The sequence below is a fragment of the Gavialis gangeticus genome, unplaced genomic scaffold (assembly GCF_001723915.1).
Source record: "Gavialis gangeticus isolate Ggan-Ray unplaced genomic scaffold, GavGan_comp1, whole genome shotgun sequence".
Classification (NCBI taxonomy): Eukaryota; Metazoa; Chordata; order Crocodylia; family Gavialidae; genus Gavialis; species Gavialis gangeticus.
In genome coordinates this window covers 16200999-16215386 of record NW_017728997.1, presented here as the reverse complement: position 1 = coordinate 16215386, position 14388 = coordinate 16200999, and the positions used below count along the sequence as shown (strand labels likewise).

The following is a 14388-nucleotide window of genomic DNA, read 5'->3' as shown; positions in this document are numbered from 1 at the left end:
TTTTATTTGCGCTGTGCCTTGCAGTATCCCTCGTGTCAGTTTGATTTGAATGGCGAGAGCTTTTAATTAAGCAATGGTGGCTGAAGGGGAGGGCATTTCGTAGCCACTAATGACTCAAGGCTGCAAGCAAAGCCAAGGGCTTGGGATCGAGCTGGTCAGTCCATGCTTGGAAGCACTCTGCCCAGAGATCCTGTGTTGCAATAAAACAGGAAAACACACATGGGAAAGACACACAGAGAGAGGTACCTTTCCCCTTTCTTAAACATCTTTTATGGTGTCAAGTTAAAAGTTGCAGTGTTTGTGTCCACAAAAGCAGCACTATCCTAGCAGCAAAAAGTCCAGGGTGCAAACCTGGAGTCCCTAATGAGCCAAACTTCCCACTGACTCAGGCCCAGGGGCTATTCTGAGACAGCTGCAGGGGACATCCGTTTCATCTGAATGGGAATAAAAGAGAAATTGCTAACAGCACAGGTGCTAAATTCACAGCAGCTTTAACACGAATTTAAAAAAAAGAAATAGACGGAAAGCAGGAAGTATGTCTTGTTTGAACATTCAATGGTGGCAGATGACGAGACAAGGAGCAATGGTATCAGGTTGCTGCTAGGAAGGTTGAGATTGGATATTAGGAAAAACTCTCTTGCTAGGAGGGTGGTAAAGCACTGCAACAGGTTACCCAGAGAGGTGGGCGACTCTCCATCCTTGGCAGTTTGTATGACCTGGCTAGACAAGGCCTTGGCTGGGATGATGTATATTTGGGGCTGGTCCTGCTTTGAGCAGGGGTTGGACTAGATGTGGCCTCCTAGATCCCTTCCAACCTTTGTTTTCTATGATTCTGTGATTTATACTGATTCCCTGGTGCCTCATTCCTGATAACTCATATGGCTTTGGGATTTTAGTCGCATGTTCCTAATGACACCAGTTGAAGCCCAACTGCGTTGCCCCTACAAACCAGCTGAAATGGGGGCAGAGTAGTTCTGTGGCACTTAAGGCTGTTCTTTACTTTTTGGTTGAAGACAGGCAGGGACTGGTCTGGTCTCTCTGACTCCAGGGTTAACCTATTGCACCCAGTGACAATACACTGGTATAAAACAAGCGTGAAGTCAGAATCAGACCCAAAAGAAGCATTGCCAGAGGAATAGTGTGACAGTATTATGGACACTTTCCATACTACTACTACTGGGCTTTCAAACTCCATCAAGAGATGTGGAGACAGCAGGAACCTGAAAGCTTGAATGGACCACATGCTAGTAACGATCCCTCTCTCTTCCTGGGATGCACACTATCACCCAGGTCAGAAGCACGAAACATTTCCACCCTGTTTTGTTTCATCTTTCTGCTTAACGTAAGAGTCAACTGTAATTCTCAGGTCACCCTCTCCTTTCTTAGGAGCATCTCTCTGCAGGAGACAAGCTTTCTATGGTTAAAATCTCAGGCCAGGTGTTTTGTATGCGACAACCCCAAGACCATTCTTGAGTCTTATCAGCAGTATCCTACCAAAAAGACTTTTATTGCAATGTACAGCATACAACTCCACTCTCTTCCCCTTACTATGTGGCTCTTCTATAATGCTGTTGCTCAGTGACCCTGCCCTGGCTATTGGGAAGCAACTTTGCCACGAGCCACTGTACACTGGCTGCACTCAGTGACAGCTACCCATAAAGCAATTTTATAGGTTGGCTTGGGGTTGCTGTAACCGTCTCCCTATGTTTTATCCTTCTCCAGAGACAAATTGCTCTATAGAGCAAAGGCTTGCTTGGTGCACTGCAGTCTGGAAAGTTACAGCTCCAGCAGCCATTAAAGTTTCAATCCTCATTCTGACTAGATGCAAGTGCTTGCGTTATAGTTTCCCGAATGTGCTGCAATCTGCCAGCGATTCAACAAGGGGCTGAAACTGCAGGTGTGCCACTGCTTCATTCTTGTTGCCTCCCAGTATCACCTAAATGACTTCCTTTTCTCTCTCTTTTTGACATCCCTGGGAGTTTAAATTCCTTTACCGATGACAGATGGAAGAACATCTTTTGGATCAATAAAAGGAGCCATCGCAGATTTCACAGAGGCAACAAAGCTGCAAAGTCTTCTGGACCTGAACCAAAACCAACAAGACTATTTCCATCAGCTCCAGCTCCGTTCTCCCTGCTTGCCCCACAAGCATTTCATTATATGAGGCTTTCATCTTTATACCGGTGGTCAACACTGGACTGTCCTGCATTCCTGCTCTCTCCAGGCTCAGTTTTGAAGCTATTAGGAGGTGTGAGCCATGGGCAGCTCTTGAGATCAAGGCCTCTGGGAACACAAGTTGCTCCCTCCCTATGCATCACCCAGGTTAGCGGTTTCTACCCTGAAAAGACCCCCGTTTCAAGTCCCTCAATTAAGCGAAGGAAACGTGCAATTCCGAGTTCTCATTTCCTTTGCAACTTTGAGAGAGAGGCTGTTATTTCAAGTTCTGCTTGAGCTGCCAGGATGGAGATTAATCACATCACCCAAAATAGCTGGTGTGCTAAATTTAGAAACCAAGGATGTTGCTTTGTACGAGAGCTGTCCTTCTGCTATGCTAACAAGCCCATGTGCTGCCTTCCGGCAAGGCTTCCCAAGCTATCATGATTTTGCAGGCTCCTTCCGCTCACGCTACAGGTGGGGAAAAATGCGCCAGCATCTCTTTGTTAATGGATCCGACAAGGGAGGACTGTGTTGGGTAGGAGGTGAAATCTGGTGCAGTGTCCTCCATAATGATCTGGTGGCTCCTGTCTCAACTGACATGTCACTGTACTCAGCGAGGCCAAGGGATGTGATACAGCCTGGGAATTCAAGGGTTTCAGTCTTTGAAGCATTTGTCTTACTATGGTTGCTCCAGGGTTTAAAACTCATCTTTTGAAATTGGACTCAGAAAGAGCTTTTAGTATGACACTTGTGATACCTCGTCCACCACTACAGCAGCAGAATTAGTTCCCTTATCGGATATAGATTAGTGCCAGTGAAGGTACAAATTCAGCATCCTTACTCACAGTCCCAGTCATTTCTCCCATGAGCCAGAGCAGTAGGACCAGTGGCTTAGAGTGACCTACTACTTGCAAACCTCGAAGCACTTCCTACCACCTTACAGTAAGGAAAGTGGAGCCTATATTTGATATAGCCATATCAGGGTCTGCTGTCAATGCCCACAAAGGACACTTTGCTTAAAGCCATTTAAGCATTAAATGTGTTATCTAGGCAGGGCTGAACAAGCTAGGTGAAATATCCCCTAATATCAACAACAGCCCAATTTCTTAAGCTAAAGAATCAGCAAGTTTTTTCCAGCAGTATAGACACACACTTTACATTCAAATGCTAACAGCCAAATACATGAATGATTTACAAGGTCAAAGAGAAATTGAATTAGCTCAGTTCTGCATTATGATTGCGTTATGGTTATACTATGCATAAAGCACAGATATAAATCATATGGTTGCCCCAGTCAATTAAATCTGAAAAAGTATTATAAATTTCAGGGTACATAAGATTTGTCACACGCAACTGTTTTTTGCCCCCCACCCCCACCCCCTTGCAACAACATGTCACAAATACATGACAAGCTTAATTTTCAATTCTGGTCTGATCATTACACAACTGCCTGCTGGTAAATTGGTTGTTTTCGTAAGTCTATCCGCATATGCCATTCTTTCTCTCTGCTTGCCCTGTAGACAAGGTCTACGGAGGTGTGATAGCTGTTAGGAGTAAAAAGTCTATGCAGATTAGAGTCCAACTAGCAACAAAAATGCATGAGAATCGCTGTCCGTTACTCAATGCATAGCAAGGCATGTGCATTTTTAGTCACCAGTTACAGTAAAGAAAGTCAGCAACGAGCTGGTTACGCATAACTAATTGTTAATGAAGAAGCCACGTCGGTTTGTCTGTTTGTAACTAGGCATGTAAAGGACTTTGCTATCCACCTACTGTGCAATTCTGTACTAGCGATGCATTTTTGACCATTTTAAAATCCTGAACGATCTCAATCCTCTTTGCTCTGACAGGCTGAGTGTCAGCCTTCACCGGTCGGTGGAGTCTTGTTCAGTGGGGAGCATGGTGAGCTCTCAACTTTTACTCATGCTGTCCTAAAAGACAGAAGCTAACCTCCATGCGTCTTAGGAAAAAGAAAAGTCCTCAGGGAAATAAAAACCAACATCATTTAACCTGCATTAACTGAGACAAAGGTGGAGGGCAACAGGGAAATTCGTCCATGCGAATTAAACCAGTCCTGAGTCTAAATTGTTCAACTGCTCCTAAGGCTCCTGCCCAGCACAGCCTCCACGAGAGTTTGCGTTTTCATGCTGCCAGCCGAGAGTCTGACCTCTCCTACAGCTGTCAAACCCCAGAGGAAGTTCAGTTAAGTCGACAGAGTTACTTTGGGTTCCCGTGGAACTCGAATCACAACACGACCTGCCGTTATCAAAAGCTGCAGCAAAGACTTCACTGCTACGGATTAAAAACAAAGCCATTAAACGCAGCGGCAGACAAGAAAGGGGCCGTGAACTTCACACGGCACCATATGTTTTATTCCTTCTCGATTGCATCCAAATCCGATTTGCTCTGTTCAGAACAAACTCTTCGCACCAAACCAATGGCCTGAAAAAAATCAAGCTGCACGCGCTCTCCGTGCATCCTGCGGCATCGGTCATAGAAGACGGTCCTGTAGCCTGGTCTTCGCTGCCGACTTTGCAGGTGCCGCGGCAGAACAGAACGGAGCTTGCAATGCCATTGCTGCAGAAGCTAGCAAGTGGTTGCTAACGTTTGCCAAAAATATAAAGCCAACTGTGATCGGCAGCCCCCAGAGCTTGGCCAGGTAATGTAAGAACCAATCTGCCTTTTCCATTGTGCTTATTCTGACGAGCGAGTCTAACAATTGTAAACACGCATTAGGAACACAAGACTAAGCTACGACACCTCGAGTGCAGCGCTGTGAATGATTAAGTGGTATTTAGGTGTGAAGTCACTGTAACGAGCGGCATCATGGGGAATATCTTCACGGTAAGCTACAAGGATCTTTAACGACAGTCGCGTTCAGCTGCAGCCTTCATTTGTTACCCTGGCATTTAAAACACACGGCTGCGATGCGATGGGTACTGTCTACACCACTGTCATCAACCTTACAAGGGAGGCCAGAAAGAACTGGAATGATATCACTATTTCCCCGCCAGTCCCTTGCAATGCTAAGTCCAGCCCTTAAAGGGAACTGTCACAAAGTCCGGATTCCTGTTCAAGGACCAACAAGGACCTGCTCCCCTCCCTTCAGGGGATGTTTTCATCTCATTCTGGGTGCAGACTAATTACAGCCTGCCACACATGCCGCTTTCAAGTGCAAGCCACTGACAGTGGAGGACTCCGGTTCTTCCACCCGGCTGCAGCAGTTCACGGATCGCTGCATTCAGGAACCCGTCTCTTGCTTGCTTAGCGAAAGGGGCATGCTTAACGATGTACAATGCAAGAAGAAAAACAGCCCCCGACCCTGTGGAGGTTACAGCCAAACAGCCTGACCGTGAGCTCACTGAAGATGATGGACAACACTCGATGTTGCAGGATGGGGAATTAAAAGGCAGGCTTTAAAGGAAAAAGTATCCTGGGAAAGAAACCTAGCAATGGGGTAATATTAAGTGCTCTATCCTCTTTCTCCCTGTCAAATGTCTCATCTCATTGGCCGCCACTAATAGCATCAAGGCACACAAGGCAGGTACAGAATACTAGTATTATTTGTACTGTTAGCAGCTCCTAGCTGTCCCGATAAAGATTGAGGGCCTGCTGTGCCAGGCCCAGGACACAGCGCACAAGCCAAGCCCTGTGCTGCACGGTTGAGAATCAAGTTAAAGATAAAATGCAAAGAGCCTGGTACAGAAGATAACAGACACAAGGGGAAGGACGACAAGGTTGGCAGCCACTGCAGTGTGCTTATATGCAACAGCTCTGGGCATCATAAGGCTTCAAGTTGATTAGTATTTTTGATAAAGAGATCATAGGGAGGGCTCTGGATTTAGCCAGAGAATCTCCCAACTGGATGTATAAAGAAAATGAGATGTCCATGTGCCAGCTGCTTGAGCACGATACATCCACTACCCTTCAGTGAGATCCACCGACCCAACACTTGCTGGGTGAGACTTGCCAGTGGAGAGGCCTGGGACCACTTGTAGTCTGTTGTGTCCTTTTCCAGGAGCCCAGTGTTGGCTCACAGAGTTGAATTTAATCTAATTGGGGGATCTCTTTTCCCCCAAAAGAAACAGGGCAACAAGACAGCAGACCAGGTGACAATTTGCTGCTGCTTTGATGCAGGGCTTTGGGAGGGATCTCTTTTTAAGGCGAAGGTGCTTTGACATACAATGAGAGGGGAAAAATGCATAAGTTCCTAATAATTAACATCTTCCATGTTTCATGGATATAGGTTGTAGCCATGTTGGTCTAAAAAGCAGAGGTAGACAAACTCTTGGGGTAGAAGCGATATCTTTTAGACCAACATGGCTACAATTTACATCCCTGAAACATGAAAGATATCGTAGTTAGCCATTTGGAAATTTAATGTCATTGCCAAACAGGAAAGAAGCAAAATTCAACTCCCTGCCGGACATCTGACCCCTTCAGAGAAGAAGCCTGACATAGCCTCATCTCTGCCTAATCTGCATCGTCACAGAGCAAGATTTGCACAAATGGACTCTGAAGGCCAGGGGAACCCAACCATCCTTTACCTCCCCTGTGCAAGACGAAGTTTCTTTTCTACCTGGGAGAACTTTTACAATCTTTGAATTCTCCTCTGCCTGATGAAGGCTGTTTGGGCCCATAAGCTTGCAAAGAAAGATTTTTTTTTTTGCTACTATTTAGTTGATCTAATAAGAGATATCGCTTCTACCCCAAGAGTTTTGTCTGCCTTATAATTAATAATTATATAGGAATAGACTCCCCCCAGAAGTGGTGCAAGCAAGCACCTACTCCGGATACCTTTAAGAAACACTTGGATGCTCATTTTGCTGGGATCATCTGACCCCAGCTGCCTTCCTGCCCCTTGTGCAGGGGGCTGGACCCAATGATCTTGCAAGGTCCCTTCCAGCCCAAATGTCTATGAAATCTATAAGCTGAAAGTTAAAGCATGTTGATAATTTATAGCAGCTGACACCACTTTTGGCATCTTTGGCCTTGAGGGCTAAATCCAATGCCTACCCTCCAATGTGACTTATTTCGTGGCAGCCCTCAGTTTCTTATCGGAAACCCCCAGCTCTGGGAGATAAAGCAGGCTGTCTCTGACACGAGGTGCAGCATGCTTTTATGCTACTTTGTGAACCCTATATGATGTCCTTGAATCCCTCTGATGCTTTACTCACAGGTGATTTGGTAACACACTTCTCTCCCCTCTTCCCCCAGAAACAATATGCAAGATGGGAGTAAACACTTTCCTGGATGGAGGCCTTGGGAGAATCCATTAAACCGAAAACTGGAGGACTTCCCTTTGGATGACCCCAGGTAGGAAGATGTTAAACTTTCTCTTAAGTTGGAAATGGGAATGATGTTAAGCTGTTTTGGCAGCTTAAGTCACTAATACTCTGCCAAGATGCTAATCCCCCTAGCACAGTCATTTCCAATTTCTGTACTGCCATCTGTCTCGGGGTCGAGAAATGATAGGGAGGAAAAGGTAGCAAGAATGGGAGACTGGAGGTCAGGCATTGCTGTGTCAGCACACATACCCCGGCACGTCAGGGGCCTGGCACGGTTATCAGCCACGCAGCCCAGACACAGCCTCCAAAAGATGCTGCTTGAAATATTCCAGGGACATTTTTAGCACGACACGCAGGGAATTAAGCAGGGCAGGTGCTATTACCCCACGCTCACTGGGCAGAGGACCTACCTGCTGGAAAAGGCAGGTAATAATAGCTGGTGGGGGGAACATTAAAAAAAAGATTTTTGTAGAGCTGATTATTTGGGGGGGTTGGGGGGGGTGCTAGTCACCAAACTACCTGCTGCACTGCAGAAATCTAGGACCACAAATGAGCCTCAGGTGAAAAATCTCTCCTGGATTAAAGAAGCTTGGATCTTGTGTGCAGTGCAGCCAGAGCGAGATGTAGGGAACTTGGCTTCATCCTCTTTCATCTCTATTAGGCTCTAACAAGGCCTTAATGGCTCTGTTTATACCAGTCCTCTGCTGAGTTCATTTTCAAGTAGCTCAGTGACCGGTGTTGCTCTTCTGTCAGCGCTTTTCCTCCTGGCAGGAAACCTTTAGCTTCGCCCCTCAAGGCCTATGTTCAGCCGAAGCCAGCGTGAGGTGTGGCTGGACCGTGGAGAGGGGGCCTGGAAAGCACCATGTCTCATGGACACTCTTATGGGACACAGGTCCCCGAGAGAGCCTATTTTCAAAGGGGGCAAAGACGATGACTTTACAGGACACAGACTCCTCCCTCCCTCCAGTCCCAGCCTGTGTTTGGGCAGGCAGCCGTGACACTGCTGGCACCCCTACCTCCTCCCAATGCATACACGGTGGGTGTGGGGGAGGTTTCTTTTACCTATTCCTGCCCCTTCCCTAACTCCACACTCAGGGTAGGCCGGGTGCAACCAATGACAGAGGACAGAAATGAAATTTTTGTTTGACTGACATTCCTCCCCCCACCCCTTTGTTTTGTCTGCTTCCTAACAGGAGACAGGAAATATTGTTCTTCTACAGTGCGTCTACACGAGATGCTTTACTGCGCAGAGAATTTATCTACTGCGCAGTAAAGCATTACCAAGTAACTGTGTGCATAAATTACTATGCAGTTAGCTAGTACCTGTTAATACAAGTGCTAAACTAACTCTGCAGTAGATACTGAGCACTAGGGCTTGTGTAGATGATGACCAGGAGCAAATTTGCTCCCAATCAGCCAGACCAGCAAGAGCCCTGGTCCTGGGGCTACTCAGCTCCTGGCTCCCCCTATGAGCCAGGAGCCGATCAGCATGGGGTTTGGGTCCCTCTCTGCCCCACCTCAGGGCTGTGGGCCTCCCGGCTCTCCATAGGAGCAGGGAGCTGAGCAGCATTGGGAAAGGGGAACTCTTTCTTCTCTGCTCAGCCAGGGGCTGGCTGGGAGTTGTCCCACCAATGGGGAAGCTAGCAGCAAGTCCCTGGCTGCCAGGGATTCCCTGCTCAGCCAGAGACGTCCCGGAGCTGTCCCACCGCTGAATCTGGTTTGGGGCAGAGGGCTCGGAAAGCATCCCCTCCCTGGCAGCTCTTTCCCAGCCCTGATGGACCAGTTGAGGAAGGGGGCTGGGAAAGAGCTGCTGGCGAGGGACCAAGACAGTGCCCAGCCAGCCCCGGGCTGCACGGAGCACTCTCTACACAGCCTGGAGCTGGCTGGGACTTGCCCCAGACTGGGACAGCTCCCAGCCAACCCAAGGCTGTGTGGGGAAGCCCTGCTGGGCACAGGGCTTGTCCCCATATTATGCACAGGGCCGGAGAGCTCTGCAGCAGCAGCCATGTCCCAGCCCTGTGCAGATCAGGACCCCTCCCGATGTGTACAGGGCCAGGAGACAGCTGGCGCTGCAGCCAGAAGCCAGAAGAGCTCTCCCAGCCCTGCGCGAATGGGGACCACTGACCCGTGCTCCCTGGTAGCCTCTGGGCTATCACCCTGGGGGACTCTGGAGCTCCCCCTGGCTGCTGCAGGGGGCAGAGCAGGGTGGGAGCAAATCTGCTCCCAAGAGGGAACATGCTCCCCCAGTAGGCTTACTGCGCAATAAGCCTTCTTCAAATTAATAGCACATGTGGATGAGCCCCTTGTGTCAAAACATAGCAGACTTCGGACCTTGAGGACAGGTTTGCTCTTAGACAAAGAACCAGAGATGGAAACTGCACCTGGATTTTTCATGCCACCTGTTCACTTTCCATGATACACATATATCAGTCTTGGAACAGTGGTGGTCACAAGCAGCATGCAGTTAATACCGTCTTTCAGGAATCTCAGTCAAATAAACAGATGCTCACTCGGGTCCAAAGCAGATTTCTGCCTCAATAACTGAGTATTTAAAGAGATTAAAGCAAAGAAGAAACCCTTGGTGCTTGCCACAGCTTCTCTGTAGCGCAGAGCTAACAACACTCTGCAGATTCCTTCAAGACTGGGGCAGTGCTGGCATGCTAAGGAGAAGTGCCATCTGGAAACTCCTGCCATAAAATCAGGTCCATTGAACACGCATTTTACCATAAATTACTCATTATAAATATAACACAAGCTTCAACTGGGGAAGACTCTCTCTCTGTGGCAGGGGAATCTACTCCACAGGGCAACAAAAGACTGCTCCACCCCATCCCATTGCCTTCCTCATTCCCGAGCTGCCTGGAACTGCTGCCTACTTTCCCACCACTTCTCTGCACAGCCAGATAATTGCCTCGTCCCCAGGTTGTTTAGCAAAAATCTCTTAAAATAAACAGCCGTGATCTGAGCTGTGAGCATGCTGCGGAGAGGCTGTCTCTCACAACGTGTTTGCACAGTGTCTGGCTCAGCCGGGACCCCCAGACAATCCTGCAATGTAAACAGGGAGGCAGCAGCACTCGTCTGACCTTGCAGGCGTGCAGCTGTAAGAAATATGGGGATTCCACTCTGTTTGCCTGCAGAAATGCCGTGTGCACGTGGCGTTCGGTAAGGCACTGCCTCTGGCTGCACGGCTGAGCTAGAAGCAGGTGGTTTGCATTGCGTTGCAGGTTGAAAAAGCAATCTTAGCTTAAATCGGGATCAGGGGGAGGTCTGGGATCTTGCCACTGGTGGCGACTCTGTTGGTGTGGTGTCCTGCTCTGGAAAAAGTGGCAGGGGTGCATTTGGGACTGCTACATGCTGAAGGCAGGGGAAAGTGAACTTCCATCTTGAAAGCAGCCTGAAGCTATTCAAGACAGCTGCCATTAAGTGCTCTGACCTACCACCATCATTAGCAACACTGCCACCAGAGCTTTTCTTAGTCTTGAAATGCCAATAGTCTGGTTAAAAGTTGCTAGAGGATACCTTTAACATGGTCATTATTGATTTTCTGGAGGCAGACACTTTTCAGCTCCAACAGGTCCATCTGCAGAGGCGATCAATCGGGTTGCAAGGAGAGAGACCCCTGTTTGCAAGTCAAAATGAGCAGCACTGGAGGCCTTCGTGCCTGTGTGCATGTGTGTGGAAAGATGACAGCCCGAGTTGCAAACTCCTGGTTGTGACAGAGGAAATATTCCAGCCAAGTTCTCCCAAGTGAAGCATGTGAATGGAAGAGATAATGATGTCACTTTTTTTTTTTATACCTGTCAGATTGAACATTTGACAAGAATAATTGCCATGGATCCAGTGGGTTTTGGAAGCTGGGCAGAAGCTTTTCAGCGTAATTTAGTTTGTAAAATCAACTTTGACTTGCCTGCCAGCATTCCTCGCTCAGACGGGGTCTCCTCCCTTCCTATTCGTCCTCTCTGCTTCAGTCTGCACAATCGTCCAAGCATCTCCCCAGTGTGGATAAACACCGACTCCATGTAAGCGCCGTTGGAAAGGAGCCCTGCACAATTTTCCATGTAGCTATGCAAAATCTGACCTTCTGCAAGGAGTAAGTCATTCTCCCATCAGGCCGCACGCTGCTGGATGCTTCCTTGGTAGCTGGAGATCATTGATTGCTTTGGTTATATCAGCAAGCAGCTGTATGTTTAATAAACCACCCCTTGCATTAGAAAATAATCAAAAGGTACTAGAGTGAGCAGCATAAAATAACAGCAGTGCTGACAATTTTGCTAGGCTGGATGCTTCTTTCTTTAATAACAAATCTTGCTTCACAGTCTACAAGCTTTAAGGCTGTGCCTGAGGCCTCCACTAAATACATTTCCCAGGCCAAAGCAATTGGTTTGCCTTTCCTGAGGGCAGAGGAAAGCTATAGTTTGAGATCTGGTCTGCAGCCCTGCCTGCCCAAGCCCCCTAGAAGTCATGTGGGTCAAAAACTGTCACCACTTTAAAAAGTTCTTACTAGGGTTGAACACCAGGCAAATTAATAGGAAACACTGAGAATCAAGGTAAGTTGGGTATTTAAAGATACTTCCACTGGATGAAACCAGTATCTATCATAGGCCACACTGAACCCATGTGATGGCTGTGTGTGCCCAGTCCTACACCAGTATAAGGAAATGAAGACAATGCTACATTTGCATGTTAAAAAACAATGGTTTAGTCCCACGAGCAGACACATGAAACCGTTACCCTGGCTCAGCTAACGCACGCACTTGAACCGTAGACTCTGCTGTCCCCTTTGAAACACTAGGTCATTACGTCTGCCCACAGCCACTGAGTAAGAAGATCCTTAATGTGTTTCTGCAAAGCATCGCAGGGATAAGGAAAGCCTTTCCTGCTTCTCTGGGGCCATGGAGAGTCATATTAGCTTTTCCTCCAGTTATTAGTTCTGGCCCTATCACGTAGCTCCCTAGCTGCGATGGTATGTGGGGGTAAAAAAACAGCTCAAATTCACATGGTGTAGGCAGCTCCCTATGAGACTACATGATGGGCCTGGACTGACAGGCCAGCACCAGGGAATGCGTGTTTTCTAGGGGCACGGTAGTATCTGACCCAAATGGCATCACTCCCAGGAATGCCATTACCTTATGGCAAGCTGCTGAAAGAAACAGCAGAAAGCAAAGCTAGATGCATGGCATCACCTATGGAAATACTCTGGGTCTATTTGAATGATGAATTCAGTCTGGTGCTCTCTGCATTAAAGCAAGGACTGAGCATTCGGCATCGTGAAGGAGGAAGATGGGGGTTGTGTCTAGCATAAATCTTTCAAATGAGCTCCCCAAAGAAGGCTGGTGAGCAACGATGCATCGCGGTACGTGCTAGATTCCACCAAACAGAGAGAGAGAGGAAGAAAGGAAACAGTGATTACTGTCTCCGTCATATATTTTCCAAGCCACTGTAAAATAGAAGATGGATGGAGAAAGCAAAATACTGCTCCACTGAGTTTGCTTCTAATAGTTAAAAGGGAATTTCTGGGTTAGAGAAGCTGATGACAGTCATCTGCAGTGTGTACAGGACATCAAAAGGGCTTGGAAAAAAAACACACAGACCACATAGCTTCAGATGAGGGAAGACTGGAAGAACTGGGATTATTTAGAAGGATTTGATAATAGTCTTCAAATACGAAAGGGTCGTTCTAAGGAGGATGGCGATAAATTGTTCTGTGTCCACTGGGTGCAGGGCAAGGAGCAATGGCTTAAACTGCAGTGAGGGAGACGGAGGCTGGATATTACTACTAGGAAGACCTTCCCAGCTGTCCAGGGGGTTAAGTATGGGGGACAGATTATGCAGAGAGGCCGGGGAATCTCTTTACTGGAAGATCTTAAGTGCAGCTCGGACAAACGTCTCTCCGGGATGGTTTAGCTCCTGCCTTGAGCAGGGATTCAGACTAGACGACTGTCTATGATTGTATACCTGAATCCATAAGAAAAATGAGGGCCAACTTACTCCCTTTTTATGGGATGGTAGAAGGGTGACCATCCCTGGGCCAGGCCAAGGCAGGTCTATATATCATTTAAATCCTGTGCTCCTTGCATTCTGGGAGACTAAAATTAGCCCACATTTTGCGGTGCATAAGGGTAGATTGCAGCATCTAACTGGGTAAGGTCCAGGCTGCTCTCTCTGCAGTTAATCTTGTGCTGTCACAGAAATCCAAGCGGAAATTGAAATCAATTCATATCTGTCAAACAGCTCACGTTATTTTGCTGCATGGGACAATAAGCTATTATTCAATTCCTAACCATTAATTTTTTTTTTTAGCTACGGGATTAACTAATGCTAAATGGCACAGGGAAAAGCAGTCTCTATATCCCCAACATGAATCATTTGATTAAAAGCTTAATGCTAAATACAAAGCATTTACATACACAGTGCAAACACATTTTCATACAACAAAAAGAAATGGCTTGGAGAGAATGGAGTTCTCCAAGCTGGAGAACAGGCACAAGGCCCTGGCAACACTGGAGGAGGAGGAGGAAGGAAAGGAGGCAACTCCACACTCTCCATGCTCCGAACAGGCCACAGGAGCTAAGCAGTCCCGGAGGAGAAAGCATTGAGTGATCGTCATAGGCGACTCCATCCTGAGAGGTACAGAGGGCCCCATCTGTCACCAGGACCCCTCAACACATGAGGTCTACTGCTTGCCTGGAGCAAAGATTGAGGACGTGAAGGGGATGATCCAGGCCGTGATCCAGCCCACCGATTACTACCCCAAGGTCCTAATTCATGTGGGTACTGATGATGAGGCCAGGAGAAGTCCTGATTGCCTGATGGCGGACTACCACGCTCTGGGGGCATGCTGAAGGAGATAGGGGCACCGGTGGTTTTCTCTTCTGTCCTACCAGTGAGTGGACGTGGAAGATGGCATGAGACCTGCATCGCAGAGACCAACTGGTGGCTTCAG

The 14388-nt window shown here is 47.6% G+C and overlaps 1 protein-coding gene across 1 annotated transcript in view; it reads right to left on the bottom strand.

Annotated features, from left to right (window-relative positions):
* Positions 1 to 14388, bottom strand: part of CADPS (calcium dependent secretion activator) — a 290593-nt gene that overhangs the window by 164720 nt on the left and 111485 nt on the right. The window lies entirely within an intron of this gene.